General features: G+C 34.5%; 1 protein-coding gene across 47 annotated transcripts in view; it reads right to left on the bottom strand.

The window, feature by feature from the left end:
* The window catches only part of PTPRD (protein tyrosine phosphatase receptor type D), a 2173792-nt gene that overhangs the window by 1317417 nt on the left and 838308 nt on the right, over positions 1–18067 (bottom strand). For all 47 annotated transcript variants that reach the window (XM_072728319.1, XM_072728317.1, XM_072728336.1 and 44 more), the window contains one exon: positions 3878–3916. The gene's annotated coding sequence lies outside the window, so the exon portion shown is untranslated. The remainder of the gene's footprint in view (positions 1–3877; positions 3917–18067) is intronic.

Raw genomic sequence — 18067 nt, 5'->3', positions numbered from 1 at the left:
GCAATATGATTTTCTGTAAATATTTTCAACATCAACATAGCAATGTTAGCTCTTCTGTATTGAACTGAATTTTTATTGCTGGCATTTAGTTCCAGGGTAACTATTATTTTTTTTTTAGTTTGAGAGTTAACATAACTGAATAGGGTATATTTTAATTTATTTACATTGTAATAGTTTACATATTATCATTTATATTTCTGTACTATTCTGATTTGACTTTCTCATTTATTTTATATTCTTTGAATCATGTTCTAAAAAGAATTTTCGAGAGTGTACCCTATAATGCCGAATTTGTTTCAGGTAATACTATTAATCTTCCTCTATATTCTTATTGTTCTTTCCTTTAAAATAATAATTGGATAGAAGCAAACAAATATAGAAATTAAATTTTAGGTTTGGTCTTTATAAATGTAGGTGAGATCTTAAATAAATTAGTCAATTGAAAATATTTCTTGGAAAACTATGAAACACAGATAAATGTGTTAGGTAAACCATAGTAAACAAAACAAAATGGCATTGTTACCTCATTTATAGGCTTGCAAAACTGCTGAGCAAAAAATACATTAAAAAATAACTTAGAGCTTATGACAGTAAGTGCTGAACTCTGTGATCGTGAAAACAGAGTTTGGAAAGGGAAGATCAAACTACAATATTTTTTTAAATGAAGGCTCCCAGGAGAAAAAGGGAGTTGAAATACACATTGAGGGATGAATGAATGAATAGAAAGCAGGTGTGTGGGCAGATAGGGAGGATCACTGTCTTGACAGGAGCCGGTGACAATGGGGGATGAGAGAGGAAAGAATTGAGCAATGCAACCCGCTCTGAGTTTCCTGGTTTGCACTAAAGGAAAACTGCTTTTGAATATGTGTGGAGGGACTCCCTTATATCTTACACAACAGATAGGGAGGGGGGGAATGCTAATAGGAAACATTGTGGAATATACACAACTGAGAGTGTTGTTTTAGAATGAATCATCTGTCTGTCTTATGAGGCATGGATTATAAATGAGATGAACTACAAGACAGAAGAAAACCCAGAAGATAGGGCAGTCCAGGTGGCTCATGAGGTTTGGCATAGTGCCGTCTTCAGCCCAGGGCGTGATCCTGGAGACCCAGGATCTAGTTCCATGTCAGGCTCCCTGCATGGAGCCTGCTTCTTCTTCTGCCTGTGTCTCTGCCTCTCTCTCTCTCTCTCTCTCTCTCTCTCTCCCTCTCTCTCTCTCTCTCATAAATAAATAAATAAATAAATAAATAAATAAATAAATATAATAAACAAACAGAAGATAATGCATTGTGATGATCAGAATTGGAATACTGCACTGCCAGTATAAATAAGGAAGGAAGGTGGAATTAAGATAAAGGATAATTACAGGAGGAAGTTCCAATTACACTAATATAAATAAGAAAAGGTTTATGGGTGGAAAAAATCCAGAAACTCTGGGATTTTTAATGCTGGACATGGAGACATCAAAATTTTGGTGTCTGTGAGACCCTGCAAGTCTCTGCACCTTCCCAACAAATGCTTAAGCAAAGTTTCCCATTTGTACCAAGTACTGGAGGGATGGGAGGCTAACCCTCATTCTCATCCTAAGAATAACTAGTGGCTGAGCATGTGATCAGGACTTGTAAAAATTGCTAAGGAAAAATACAAACTTCAAATTTCTGCTGCTCCTATTTATGGCTAAATATGGAACCCTGAGTTTCTTTGTTGGGAGCAGTTTCAACATAATCCTATCTGCAGGTAATGCAATATCCCACTAACGTCTAGAAACGTATGTACAATAAAGAGAAACTGGTCTTTGTAGGCTGGGTAAAATGCTGGCAGACTATTATAATATTAACATATCTACTAACTGGCTGGACTCAAATATAAGGAACACGAAAGCGGATCCTGATGGGAGGGATGTGCGCCTGCACAATACAATGGGGTGCTGGTCCTGAGGAAGAATTGAGAAGGCTATCCTCTTTGGGAATGCATATCCAGTGGTTTCAGCAGTAGGACTGGATAGAAGTTTAAGTTTCCCAGGGATCCCCTATAGTCGTTTTTAAATATGACAGTTTACTATCAACTTTGCTACTGTCTGGCGGAAGGTGTAGACTGGGATAGCTTGAAGCTGCACAGAAAAGTCATGAGAAGATGGCCAGAAGGTACTCACTGAGAAACCAGGAAAAGCATTTGGGAGCAAGAGCCAATGCACAATAAAAAGGCATGTTGAACTCTCACGACCCTCCCATTCCAACCAAGCAATAACCAGTTATTAGTATATAATGGTGTGTAAGAAGGCTGTAATCCACATTCTGCCAAGATGGAATTTCCTATTACTCTCAGCTGGGTATACAGAAAAGGCAACCCTAAAAACTTTAAAAAATGTAATGGGGTGCTCCCAGGCTAATAAACAAGAATAAAAATCCAAGATAGAATATTTTTTAGAAAATTAGGGACGCTTGGGTGGTTCAGTGGTTGAGCTGAGCTTCTGCCTTCAGCTCAGGGCATGATCCCCACATCTGGCTCCCTGCGGGGAGACTGCTTCTCCCTCTGCCTCTGTCTCTGCCTCTTTCTGTGTCTCTCATGAATAAATAAAGGAACCTTAAAAAAATACTCACCTAGAAAATTAAATAAGAGAATATGAGATAAAATGTTTTATAATCTTACAGAGATTCAGAACATAGTAGGATCTCACCATACGAATTTGAATGTTATCAAACTTTCAATAATATTTGGAGGAAAATAAAAGGACTGGGTAGATTCTAAAATGAATGGATAAAGAAGATGTGGTTTATGTATACAATGGAATATTACTCAGCGATTAGAAACGACAAATACCCACCATTTGCTTCAACGTGGATGGAACTGGAGGGTATTATGCTGAGTGAAATAAGTCAATCGGAGAAGGACAAGCAGTGTATGTTCTCATTCATTTGGGGAATATAAATAATAGTGAAAGGGAATATAAAGGAAGGGAGAAGAAATGTTGGGAAATATCAGGAAGGGAGACAGAACATAAAGACTCCTAACTCGGGGAAACGAACTAGGGGTGGTGGAAGGGGGGAGGAGGGCGGGTGTTGGAGGGGAATGGGTGACGGGCACTGAGGTGGACACTTGACGGGATGAGCACTGGGTGTTTTTCTGTATGTTGGTAAATTGAACACCAATAAAAATTAATTAAAAAAAAATAAAAATAAAATATATGCAGGAAAAAAAAATAAAATGAATAAAAAGCTGTTGTTTGTAAACATATAATTTAATAGAAAAACTTCTACCTTAACATCATCTTTTTAATTAACCAATATATCTTTCTCATGTCTATAATGTATGTATCAAGCAAATGCCATAAGACATTTTAGAGTTTCCATGGGAAAAGGAACAGTGTCTTCAGTGTGTTTCTAGTTTTATATTATGTAAGCTATAATACCAACATTTTAGCAATGAAAAAAATTTTAAATACAGTCATCATACTTAGCCCCCATGGTTTTTATGCAAAATGCAACTGTCACATTTGATATTAAAGGAAAATTTTTCCAATTAATACTTTCTACATTTTACCCAAAATAATCATCTTTTCTAGGGCAGAATCTTTCCATGGTAAGTTTTGATCCTTGAGGAACAAATGCTCCTGCTTTTTGGAATAATTTCCTGACCCATGAAATTGAATCTGAAAGTAGTATCTGGACTTATCAGATCATTTTACATGTGCTAAGATGTAACTGATCTTCTCCTATTGGCCTTCTGAGATTCAACCTCAGGTGATGGAAATGAGGATGGAATTAGGAAAATGGATTAAGCTTGAGAGAGGAGAAAAAAAAAAAGAAACACCCTCCAAAGATTTGTGGCAAGGAAACAAAAATTTGATAATACTACATAACAAAAAATGTCTTACCAGATACTTGAAGTCACCAGATGATCCAGGAATCCAAGCCTAATAAAAATAAGAAAAAAGAAAGTGGGAGGGGGATGCTTTAGTTTTCTATTTAAAAAAATTACATGCAATAAAATTTTATAATTCTATAAAATCATCACAAATATTATAAACTGATGAGAATATTTTAGGAAATCATTTGCATAGGTGAAAAAATGTTTTTCATTTAAATTAATGTGTTTATTTGATTTCCTATTATGCCATTAAAACAAAGAAAAGGAATGTAGTCTTGATTCTAAAACTCTATTTCCAATTATTCAGGTGACCATAATAGTTATTCAGTTTTATTCTTTAAGTTCTCAATGGAAGAGGGAATATCATTATTAAATGTACTTGAATTCTCTATTTATTACTTGCATTTAATTTTCCTGTGGGTGAGGCAAAACCAAAGCTTCATTTTTAAAAGCTTTTCCAATTTTTCTGCCTTTGCTAGCTATCAGATAGCAATTAGTTTGGGCTTTGATTCATTTTAGAAAAGTAAATCCATGGAAGATATTATAATGATAAAAAATAAAAGAGTTTTAATTTCCAAATTATATTGAAATGCAGCTTCTATTTTTTAAAGGTTTTTGAAGTTTAAATGAAAGACAATGTCTGAACAGCAGAAATCCCCAAGAGAAGACCTAGCACCTGCCACGGGATGCAAAGGTTTTATAAATGTTGTCTTGTAGAAAGGCAATGGCAAACATTGTGAGGCCTTTTGTAAATATGACTGCCTTTCTCTGTGTTTGAGCAGAAATATTGAACTTCTAACCACTATTATTATAAAATAAAGGGTTTTTTTTAAACATTTGAAGATTGCCTTTTATTTTTGCCTTAGGAATCAAGTTGGAAATAACATATTGTACAAGTGTTGAAACACATATCTTTCTTTGAAAGGGAGTAGAAAATACAATAAATGTGAAAAAGAATTGACACTATATCTAGAGTTTTGTGTGCATATACACACAGTCTACACAAATATATGAGCATAGTGTGCACAGTATACATGCACACACACAGTTTGAACCCACTTGATTATTTCTTGTAGGTTATGCTGAAGCACAGGTTCAAATGAGAATACAAACCACCTGAGGCAACACAGATGTATATGTGGGGATTTGTGGAAGTGCAGCATGGATATCACATACTGATCATAAATAGCGGGATATATGGATTCTGCATTTCCAGAGAGGGGCAACCCTTTGAACAGATCCTGTAATGTTACTGAGTGCATTGTGTATTGTAATCTCAATAAACTATTTATGATATGTATCTACCTATGTATCCAGAGGTTTTGGTCATCCTATAGTTTAATTTTCCTTAGTTTTAAACTTTATACAATTGGAATCAAACACTATATTTTCTTCTATGTCTAGTTTCTTTTTTTTAGCACCACATTTGTGAAATTTACCTGTCTTGTAGCTTGCGACTATAATTTATTTGCATTAATCTGTAATGTTCCATTGGACAAATATTATGTAATCTATGTATTCGATTCTTTTTTGGAAGATACAAAGTTTCTACTTTTTTGTTATTATGAGCAATTCTATGAGCATCTTTTAAAAATACGTACATGTACTTCTTTTTCTAAAGATTGTATTCATTTATTCATGAGAGACACAGAGAGAGAGGCAGAGACACAGGCAGAGGGAGAAGCAGGCTCCCCATCAGAAGCCTGATGTAAGACTAAATCCCCAGACCCAGGATCATGCTCTGAGCTGAAGGCAGATGCTCAACCACTGAACCACTCAGGCATCCCAACATGTTCATGTACTTATGTTGGATATTTCCTAGGAGTAAATTACTATGTCAGAAAATGTGCATATGTTCTACTTTAGAAGATCTTGCCAAATAATTATGAGATGAGTTGCTATTGTTTCACGAATTCATCCAAAAATATGTATTCTGTTTGATTTTAGTCATTAGTTTACTGTGTAGTAGAAAATAAGTTTACATTTCTTGATTACTAATGAGTTTTAATGCATTTCTATGCATTAGTCATGTATATATGTGTTGGTTCATATATAGAGAAGATATTTTCAATTTTCTATCCATTTTCTTTGGGTCTTCTCCATATTGATTTGTAGAAGTGTTTTACGTCTTCTAGTTATGAGCCCTTTCCTGGTTATATGTGGTGAAAATACATTTCCCACTCATGGCTTACCCTTCTATTCACTTATTGTGACTTTTGTTGAACATTAATTCTTAATTTTACTGCAGTCAAATTTAACAATCTCACTATTTTTATTTTTGTGTCCTGCTAATTACACAAAATGATCATATATAATCTTCTCTATTTTCTCCTGAAAGTTTTCTTATGTTACTATTCTTTTGCATCTTGTGTATAATCAAAAAACCTATCTGAAATAAATGTTTGTTCAATAGCTTCGTTATTTTACAAATTGATTCAACTAGGATGCCTGGGTGGCTCAATGGTTAAGCGTCTACCTTCGGTTCAGGGCATGATCCTGAAGTCCCAGGATCGAGATCCACATCGACCTTCCTGCATGGGGCCTGCTTCTCCCTCCACCTATGTCTCTGCCTCTCTCTGTGTGTGTCTGTCATGAATAAATAAATAAAATCTTTTAGAAAAACCAAATTGATTCAATAAAATTTATTGAAAATAACTTTTCTTACTGCTCTCCAATGCTAGTTTTGTCATGAGTTAAGTGCCCACAGATGCTTGACTTTGTTCTAGATGTCAATGCATTGCACTAAACTATTTGTCTATATCATACTATCTCACACAATGTAACCTTATAACATATTGTGGTATCTGGTAGAGCAGGTCTCTCTACCATTCCTTATGAGTTTGTTAACCTTTTGAAAAGATAATTCACATAAGATTCACAATTTTAAATTGCAGAATTTAGTGGTTTGTGGGATATTCACAGTACTATGCAAGCATCACCACTAATTCCATAACATTTCCAATACCTTAAAAGGAAACCCTTTCAACAACCAATCTAGTTCTCCCCTACCCGCTTCCCCAGGCAGTCTCTAATCTATCTCTATAGATCTGATGATTTTGGATATTTAACACAAATGGAATCATATATCATATGAACATTTTTGTCTAGTTTATTTCACTTAGCATAATGTTTTCAAAATCCAACTATATTATAGCACATAGCAACATTCCCTACCTTTTTATTGCTTAATAATATTCCATTGAATGGCTATGGTATTTTATTATTGATTCATTAACAGAGAGATAGTTTGGCTGTTTTCACTTACTGGCTACTATGAATAATGTTATTATAAACATTTATGTACAAGTTATTTTGTAAAAATATGTTTTCAGTTCTCTTGGGTATATATTTAGGGGTGGAATTTCTGGGCCATATGATAATTCTATGATTAACTGTTTGAGAAGCTGCCAAATTATTTTCCACAGTAAGTACATCATTTTACATTCCCACCAGCAAAGCATAAAGGTTACAATTTCTCCACATACTTTTCAACACTTATTATCTCCCATTAAAAAACAAATTATGGCCTTTATAGACAGTGAGGGTGATGCTATCTTACTGTGGTTCTGATTTGCATTTCCCTAATGACTAATGATGTTGAATACTTTTTTTTTTTAATGTGGCTACTGGCTATTTGTAGAACTTTGGAGAAATAACTATTCAAATCTTTTGTCCACTTTTTAATTGGGCTGTTTGTCTATTTTCTGTTGCACTCTCACTGTTCTTTTTACATTCTGGACATTAATTCTTTATCAGCTATATGATTTGAGAACATTTTCTTCCATTCCAAGGATTGCCCTTTTCATTCTGTTGTTTTAATTTATTTCAATAAATTAAAAAAATTAATTTATCTCAATAATGTAGCCTTTCTATGGAGAAGTTTTATACCTTTCAATAGATTGATTTTTTTAAGTTTTTATTTAAATTACAGTTAGTTAACATACAGTGTAATATTAGTTTCAGGTGTACAATATGGTGATTCAACACTTCCATCCATCACTTGGTGCTCATCACAAACATGTGCACTCCTTAATCCCCATCTCCAGTTTTCTGTTATCCCACTCCACTTCCCCTCCGGTAACCATCAGTTTCTTCTCTATATTAAGAGTCTGTTTCTTGATTTGCCTCTCTCCCCTCTCCTCGTTGCTTGTTTTGTTTCTTTAAATTCCACATATGAGTGAAATCATATAGTATTTGTCTTTCTCTGACTGATTAATTTGCTTAGCATAATACTCTATAGCTCCACCCACATTATTGTTTTTTTATTTTTTTATTTTATTTATTATTTATGATAGTAACACAGAGGGGGGGGGCGGGCAGAGACATAGGCAGAGGGAGAAGCAGGCTCCATGCACCGGGAGCCCGACGTGGGATTCGATCCCAGGTCTCCAGGATCGCTCCCTGGGCCAAAGGTAGGCGCCAAACCGCTGCGCCACCCAGGGATCCCAAGATTTCATTCCTTTTATGGCTTTATCCATACATCAATCGACGTGTGCATCTTCTTCACCCATACATTAATCAATAGACACTCGGGCAGTTTCCATAGTTTGGCTATTGTAGAAAATGCTGCTATAAACATCAGGGTGCATGTGTCCCTTTAATTTAGTGTTTTTGGATTCTCTGGGTAAATACCTAGCAGTGCAATTGCTGGATCATACGGTAGTTCTATTTTTAACTTTTAAAGGAACCTCCATAATGTTTCCAGGAGTGACTCCACGAGTTTGCAATCTCACAAACCAAGCATCTTTATTTATTTTTTTACCTTTACTAATTTATAGTGGTTAATATTTCTTAACATGAAAGTAATTGAAAATATTTAATTAAAGAGTAAAACACTGGGATGTTGGGTGGCTCAGCAGTTGAGTGTCTGCCTTTGGCCCAGGGCGTGACCTGGAGTCCTGGGATCCAGTCCCACATCAGGCTCCCTGCGAGGAGCCTGCTTCTTCTCCCTCTGCCTGTGTCTCTGCCTCTCCCTTTGTGTCTTTTATGAATAAATACATTTAAAAATCTTTTTAAAAAAGTTTTAATATTTTAAGTATGTCAAAATTAGAATTTATTACAATTTCACTTTACTGGTTTTATCTATTTGATATTTTAATTTTATTAGATGTAGTACTTTTATTTGCTATTTATCATTTGTATATAGAAATGCAATTGATTGTTAATTGGCTTTATGTTGAGTAACCTTGGCAGAATCATACATTGCAATTGACAATTTAGCTGTATATTATTTTCAACTTCCTCGCTCCACTCTTACATCATATACAAATAATATGAGTTTTGTATGTTCCATTTAAATCCTTGAACTCTTAAAAAATGTGTTTATATGTATGCATGCATGATTACATGTATAAATGTGTTTATATGTATGCATGCATGTTTACATGTATGCACATGTGTACATGCATGTCTGTATATATTTTTATTTTTGTACTTACTAGGACTACCAAGACAATAGTGAATAGAAGTGGTGATACTGGGAGACGCCTGAATGACTCAGTGGTTGAGTATCTGCCTTTGGCTCAGGGTGTGATCCCCGGTGAGGGCATAATCCCTGGTGAGGGATCAAGTCCCGCATCAGACTCCTCGCGGGGATCCTGCTTCTCCCTCTGCCTATACCTTTCTCTCTCTCTCTCTCTTTCTGTGCCTCTCACAAATAAATTAAATACTAAAAAAAATAAAAATAAAAAAAAAGTGGTGATACTGGGCATCTGTCTTTTGACTTTAAGGAGAAACTTTTTTACCCTTAAGCCCAGTATTTGTAGATATACTTTATCATATTGAGAAAGATTCCTTCTATATCTGTCTACAAAGAGTTTTAGGTATACAGACTTTTGATTATTCATTACATTAATAAGAGTAGGATTATTTAGATTGCCATGTTCTTTCTCTTGTCAGTTTTAAATTCTACTTTACTAAAAATGTACTGCTTTAAAATTTTCAATTAAAAAAAAACAGTTTTGAACAGCTTCTCAATCAATGTCTTTTTAATGTCTTGAGGATTTATAGAGATTTGACTTTTTATCCAACTATACCCCTCACACTTTTTTTAACTTGGTCAATCATGTTAATATCACCAACTTTTATCAGTTTATTCAAAGAACCAATTTTGGTTTGTTGATCCTCTCCATTGTATGTTTGGTACAATGTACATAGTAATATTTTTCATTATATTACCTCCTGATTTTCATTATTTCTCCTCTTCATGATATTTGGGTTAAATGTATTATTTTCTCCCAACTTCTGGAGATGATGCTTATGACTGATTTTCTGCCTTATTCTTTCCTTATATGTGTATTTAAAATACACTTTCACGTCTAACATTGGCTTTGGTTTTGTTACATAGCATTTTAACTTTTATTTTTTTGTAAATGTCTTCAAGTTGATTTTTTTATACTCAAGAGGTATTTCAAAAATATATTTTTATATATTTATATATATTTATAAAATATATTTTTATTTTCCTAATTATTTGGAGAATTTCTGGTTCAAATTAATTTGTGCACAAAGCACTTAAGCTATATGATATAAATCCTGTATAGTATTGAGGCTTGGTTTTTAATTCAGCATCTGGTGAACTTTTACAAATGTTCTATGTGCATCTAAAAGCCACATATATGCTACAATTGTGTGCATGGTTCTATAGAGATAAATTAAATTAAAGGTGTTAATCATACTGGAAGAAGCATACTATAATCTCCCACTATAATTTGGAGTTTGACTTTTTTTCTTTCCTATTTGTCTTTGTTAGGCTACCTTAAGAAATGCATGCAAATTTAGAAATTGTATAACCTTCTGTCCAATAGAAACTTATTAAGTGATTCCATTTTATCTCTAGTACTACTGTTGTTTCTAAATTGATTTTTTTTTTTTGGAAATTAGTAAAAATTTAACAGCATTTACATTGAAGTCTCTCAAAATAAATGGAAATGGATATTAAAGTTAAAACATAGGGTCAACTCAGTAATGAAAGTTGCCAGGTCTTCCCGGGAGAGTCAAAGAAAGTTTTAACTTGGGTGAATACATATTCCAAATCAGAAACATAGTGTATATAACAACATGGACAGCAGTAAATTCTAAGTAGCAGAGCTCTGAGGGATGTGATGGAAAGAGATATTTGAAGACACAATTTAAGACCAAAACCAACAGGCTTGATAACAGCAAGACTTTGGTAGTTAACTAAAACTTTGAAGATACGACAGAAAAGATTTTGTAGTAGGGCGATAGTGCCCTTAACTAAAATGAAGCAATCTGAAGACGTAGTAAAGATATATGGAAAGTAAAACTTTAATGTATGAGTTTTGGAATCCTGTAGTTTCTCTAGGTGGTAATCTTAGTAATCGACTAGGTATAAATTGGAAGTTCAAAATAAAGTTATAGGGGACAGCCCGGGTGGCTCAGCAATTTATGCCGCCTTCAGCCCAGGGCGTGATCCTGGGGCCCAGGATCGAGTCCCGCGTCAGGCTCCCCGCATGGAGCCTTCTTCTCCCTCTGCCTGTTTCTCTGTCTCTCTGTCTCTGTCTCTCTCTCTCTCTTTTTCTCTGTGTCTCTCATGAATAAATAAATACAATCTTTAAAAAAGAAAGAAAGTTATAGGGACTCCTGGGTGGCTCAGCAGTTAAGCATCTGCCTTTGGCTCAGGGCATGATTCTGGAGTCCCCAGCTCCCTGCATGGAGCCTGCTTCTCCCTCTGCCTACGTCTCTGCCTCTCTATCTCTCTCTCTCACTCTGTGTCTCTCATGAACACATAAATAAAATCTTCAAAAAAAAGAAAAATAAAATTGTAAACTGGAGATTCAGATTTGGAATGTATCAGTTTTTTAGTGATAGATGAAGTATGGGGAAAAAAGGAAGACACAGAATTATGACCAATAATGGATACTTGGGAGAACATCAACATTTCTGGAAGAGGTAGCAAAAATGCAACAAGAAAAATTGGCTGAGAAACTTAAGAGATATAGGAGCAAGGAGCCAAGAACAAAGGGTCAGGAATACAAAATGTTCTTCAGAGTGGTCCAAGATGATGAAACAGGAATTTGGCCTTCATATTTGCTTTAGTAAGAATAATTTAAGCAAAATGTTGAGATTAGAAGCTTAAAACTTTAGGTGATGAATGGTAACTTAAAGATATATAGTTAATTGAATATATAATTTTCTTTTTTGAATTTTGATAAAAAAGGAAAGAAAAGGGCAGAAACAAGGTTTGTATGTGAAGATGGAGTTAGAGAAATGCAGCTTTGATTTATGTACAAGTTTTCTTAAACATTTTAAATCAAAGAATCTCACTCATAATCTTAGTTAGCCTTAAAAAATATATGGCAGACATACAAGGAAATTGTCCCTGTTCCTCCTTTTCTTCTCACATATGTATGTACCATGACGCTTTTACTTTAGACTATTAAGGGGCACCTGGGTAGCTCAGTCTGTTAAGCATTTGCCTTCAGCTCAAGTCAGGTCAGAATCCTGGGATTGAGGTCAGCGTTGGGCTTCCTGCTCACTAGGGGGTCTGCTTCTCCCTCTCCCTTTGCCCCCTCCCCACTCATGCTCGCTCTCTCTCTCTCTCTCTCTCTCTCTCTCTCTCTTTCTGTTTCTCTGAAATAAATAAATAATGTTTTAGACTCTTAGGTTTCCATTTGGATATGTCCCTTAAGAATGTAAACTCTTTTCTCTTCTACTAGCTTCTTTTGATCAAAGTATGTACTTCGAATAATAGTCACTGGTGCCTGTGGGATTATATTCAACTATATTTGCCAAAATTTCAAGTTTCTTTTTTATGTTACACATACTCATTATACTGGTATACAGGGACACAAAATCAATTCTATTGTTACTCTTCCTTTAGTTTCTTCCTGATAATTATATATATAATCATACCTCTGTCAATGTCACCCAATTATTCCAAATGATGTCCATTTTTGTCCTTTTATTTAAATAATTTATCTTTTCCTCTCATTTAAGCTCTTCAGGACACTTCCTACTGATGTATCTCTCTCTATCTTCTGCATAGTCTCATGCTCAGAAAACCTCAGAGGGTGTTTGTTAAATGAATAAATAAATATGAATAAAAAAGTGAATGCATGAATGAATAAAACCACTTTATGTAAGTGGAAAGTCACCTGCCAACTGCATACTTCAGATCCCTCAGAGGAAAGCAGCCATGTTAATAGATCAGAGTTTGTTTTCTGACCTCAATGCTCTTGAGTTTTATTAATTTAGATAATTTGTCTAAACTTCAGTTACCTTATCAATAAACAGGAGATCTTTAGATGCATTTTTTATAGGATTGTTAAAAAAATTAAATAGGCTACTCCTATAAAAATACCTAGAACAGCACTTGTGGCTGAGTGAGGGCTCCTAAGTTTAGATAAATCTTGATCTGAGATGCATTATGAAAGAGCCTATTTCTTTGATACCATAAACAATAATCTCTTCCTTGACACCGTCTGAGTAGTCGGCTGTTCACAGTCCATGTCCTCTTCCCTTTCAAAAGTCATGACTTTTAACTGAAAGAAGAGATCAAATGCTCTTCCGCACCTCAGGTCTTACTGATTATCACCCACAACTTCATTCATATAGAATAAATGCATATTTTGGGATTCCTCTGACTTGGTAAATTGTTCTCACAAAAATTAAGAGGAGGTATGATGAGTTTTCTTTTAGGGTTCAATTAGGCCTTGATTTTTTTTTTTTCTGAGAAGATAAAACACAGGCTAATTGATTAGAGAAGTCTATATAATGCAACTACTCTCCTCACATTAATAGTCACAGTAACAATCAACATCTCCCAGTTTTCTAATGTCTATGTGTTCCGTGTAATTTATCTGAGTGGACAGAAGGTCAATAAGGTCATGTCATTTAACCTCTTATGTACGTTTCTTTGACTTAATAGATTTTTTAAAGCTTAATACTAACTTCTACAAATACTAACAGAAATACTAACTTCTACCATTCTCAATTTGAATTTTAACTCAGTTGGGTTTAGTTATTTAATTCAACCCTCCAAATTACTGCACTCCTCAAATGTGTAATAATTTATCATGAATTATAAAGGTGGTTCACACAATTATCTTCATGTCTCCTGATTGGAAGAATTTTTTTACATTTTGTTTGTTTTGTTTTAAGGAAACCATATTTGTTCTTAGAAATACAAAGCAGAATAGCTGTATTGAATAAATATATTTTATAGATTTTTGATGTAGATGTTGAAAAAAATATATACATATTTATATGCATACACACATATATATGATCAATTTTATTATTTAAACTGAATGACTGAATTTGAAGAATTGCTGATGAGTTGACATATTTTCTCCAATATTTAGTATAAATATCTCTAATTTATGAAATATATGGTAGCTATTTGAGTACACAAAATCTTAGCAATGATTTCAACTTATGATATTAATTGACACTTTCTAAATATTTCTTTGAAACAAATGCTGCTTTCACAGATATTTTGTGGAAAAAATTCTATTCCTGCATCCACCTCTTAGTATCCAATATGCACATTAACAAACAGAACTATTAGGTGGTGTGTAATAGATTTAATTTGCATTACGATGTGGTTTTTTTCTTTTTAGATTTTATTTATTTATTCATGAGAGACACACAGAGAGAGAGGCAAAGACACAGGCATAGGGAGAAGAGGGCTCCATGCAGGGAGCCCGACGTGGGACTTGATCAGGGGTCTCCAGGATCAGGCCCTGGGCTGAAAGTGGCGCCAAACCCTTGAGCCACCCGGGCTGCCCTGCCTTATGATGTTTTAAACCAAAGTTCATCACATTTATTTAAACCATGGAAAGACTTTTTCACATGTCTTACATTTACAACCCCGTGACTCAAAGCTGCTAATGTTGAAGTGAATGTGATTGCCTGTAATAGTAAATGTAGTTTGATGCAGGAATAATTGACTTCAACATATTTCAATATTCCTTCTAGTTTTTTCCTGTCTTATCTCATGTTACAAGGATCTACATATCCATTCAGCAAGAAATTATGAATCAGAAACAAATATGACTAAGACTCAACTTTGCTTTTAAAAGGTTCATGTTAACAGTGAAAACTGAAGTAAATAAATAATTACCAGGCATGACAAATGCTGTAATGAGGGTTTTTTCATAGAGCCATGAACTAATTACATGAACTAATGATATGAACATGCTCTGAGATATTAGTACTATAGATACAATTTTCCAAGTTGTCAACATTAATACCTTTTTCTGGGCTCACATGGCTCCTGCATGCCAACTCCTTTTGCTAGTGGGATCAATGATAGCAGCATCCTAATTCACCCCTATCCTCAATTTTGGACAATCCTAAAGACTAAGTAACTGGGGGGAAATGGTAAAAGGGTTTTCTGTAGGTACGTTTCCCAAGGATACTATGTTCTTTTTGTAGGAGTCAGTTTCTGTCTACCACTAGAAAGTCAACTACATTCATTTTGTCTGTCATATTTATACTGCATACCTATAATTCTAGAGTCTAGAATTTAGCACTTCAAAAGTACTAAATAAGATTTCTTGAATCAATTACTTTGGCATGCTTAGTTTTTAGTACTCCTAGTACTTGTGGTGTCTACTCATGAACTCACCACCTTTACACTTCAGGCACTCTGTTTCACAAAATTCCAGCTTTATCCACAGCACTATGGAGGAAAGGTAAACTCTCCAAACATGTCTCCCAGAGTTAAAAACTATGAAAACCATATCACTTTTTTTTTTCTAATCTAGAAATGTGGATGGAACCAGTTAGAAATGTTTCACAAGATCCTTCTCACTGCACTTAGGAAGGTTAAGTCCTTAAATTCAATAATCTTGCAAAAAAAATCCAAACAAAACAAAACAAAACAAAACAAAACAAGAACAACTCTAATTTTTTTTTATTTTTTAAGCTCTGCCAAAGCACTAAGCCTGAAATACCATTTTCTAGGACCTAAATTTGATTCTGACACCTTTAGCTAAAGTAACCATATCCCTATCTTCACAGTTTGTTTCCTTGTTATCAACTACTTGTGATTTATCCTGACTGCCCACCCCTACCCTGCATTTAGTTCCATTTGGTAAAGATGCCCTAGTAAATCCCTCAAACATGTAACTGTTTGCCAAATTTTACTAGGTGATTCCACCTTCTGCTAGCTTATCATCTTTCTACTAGTTGGCTGGTCATGTTCCTCCATGTCTAACATTGCACCCTAAGGCCAGTTCAAATCTCACATTTAATTATCTAGAGTGGATTTTCACTGTGATTGAGTCTCATTATCACTTGCTTGAAATCATACTGTATGAAAAATAACATGGGGGGAAACGGTATGTTCATTTGTTTTATATTTTCAAGAATACATTTGGGAGGATGAATACTCCCTTTTGCCATTTCATGAATTACTTTCTTGAAAATGAAATCTTTTATCTTTCAACAGAATAAAGTGCAAAGGCAGGTGTTTGGAGAAACTAGGTACATGGAGAAAAATCACTGAAGCTTTTGGTGTTCACAGCTAGTCTGGAAGACAGTGTTATACAAACTGATTTATAAATGCCTAAATGAGACACAAACAATTTTCAGTTAGTTGGTGTTCATGGTGTCTCAGATAGCAGGTGATGAAGCATGGAAATTGCTTCAAAGAACACTGTACGTTTGCAACATTAACCTACTGTTTTCTTGAGTGATTCCTGAGGAGATAATTTTTCTAGTTCCTGTTTTTAACAAGGGGATAGCATGGTAAACAGAACCAGTTCTATTTTGTATGTATTTTCCTTATTCATGATAGATTAAAAAAATAATGTAAAAAGATTTCAGATCAATCTTGAGGGGGGAAAAACATTTTTTTTTGTCTTAGAGTACTTGCTTTCCCCACGCCTAAGTCTGGGAAATAAGTTGTTTGGGGTAATAATAAGCTTAAAGGAAAGACAAGTAATTCTGATCCTCAGGCTTCAAATAAATGGTGATCATTAGTTTTTGTTGTTGTTGTTGTTTGAAAAGTGGCTTAAGGAACTAGATTTGATAAAATTTGCATCCACAAATGGAACTTTCATCAGAGTGGGGTACATATTTGTTCATTACTTGTCACTTACAGAAGCTTCACTATGGGCCAAGTCTGCTCTATTATACACACCAATTCATTGGATATTTATAACAGCCTTAGCGGGTACATGTGATTATCATCAACTCCATTTTATAAAAAGGATACTTAGGTACAGAATTGTTAAACACTCTTCTCCTGGTCACACAGCCAGTAAATAACAGAGCCAAGGTTGCACCCCAGCAATATACTTCCACATTCTGTGCTCTTAACCATTATATGATACTTTTACTCATGTAACCTAATGAGAGGTAACAAATGAAATATTTTACTATATGATAAATATGGAGATAAGTCACAAAGAAAATTACTTATACCCAAATAAATCTAGCAGAAGAAGAAAGGCAAGATTGCATAAAGAGACTAAACTATCTTCTTTGGAGAAAATGCATATGCATCTCCTTGAAGGGTGGGAGGAGATCCAAAGGTAGACTCAATAACTAGCACTATTGGAAAACTACTTCTTGAAGCCTTGTTTTATTAGACCATTTCACATGTGAAAATCTGGAACATGATTGAGAGGAAAAACACCAGGGAGATTGGCATTGGATTCTTAAAACTTCATAAAGTTAGTTTCATAAATTAGTATTCACTAGGTTGACATAATTTGTAATAGATTGAGATATGTGCTCCTTAGCCATTAGGGATTCTGTTTGAGAAGTTAGACGAGAAGTAGAATAAGAGAAGGCACAGAAAAGATGAAACATAGTAATCAAGAAAGCCTAGCAAGCAATAATATGTTTAATACAGGCCCCAGTTACATGCTCTGTAGGATTGTACATTTTGGATTCACCTTCAAGAGGTAAAGCTAGACAAGATAAATTTGAAAAGCACTTCCTTTTGACAGATACAGTACTCATTTAATTTTTAACTCTCGTAAGACAAAAAAAAATCTAGAGAAGTATACTGTCAAGGCAAATTCCTGGACAACAAAACAAAGTGGCAGAAGAAGAAACCAGAACATTCTGAACCTGCAAACAGTACTAGTCCTATATGTGTTAAAAAGTTTTAACAGATTGAACAGTTAAAAACTCAGCTGAGTCTCCCTCCCAAAAATGTGTAAGAGAACAGCAGCAAGAAATAGAACACTAGCAACATCTCCATTGCTACAGAAAAAGG

This window comes from Vulpes vulpes, chromosome 12 (assembly GCF_048418805.1).
Source record: "Vulpes vulpes isolate BD-2025 chromosome 12, VulVul3, whole genome shotgun sequence".
In the NCBI taxonomy this organism is placed as follows: domain Eukaryota; kingdom Metazoa; phylum Chordata; class Mammalia; order Carnivora; family Canidae; genus Vulpes; species Vulpes vulpes.
This window is presented reverse-complemented; position numbering and strand designations above follow the sequence as displayed.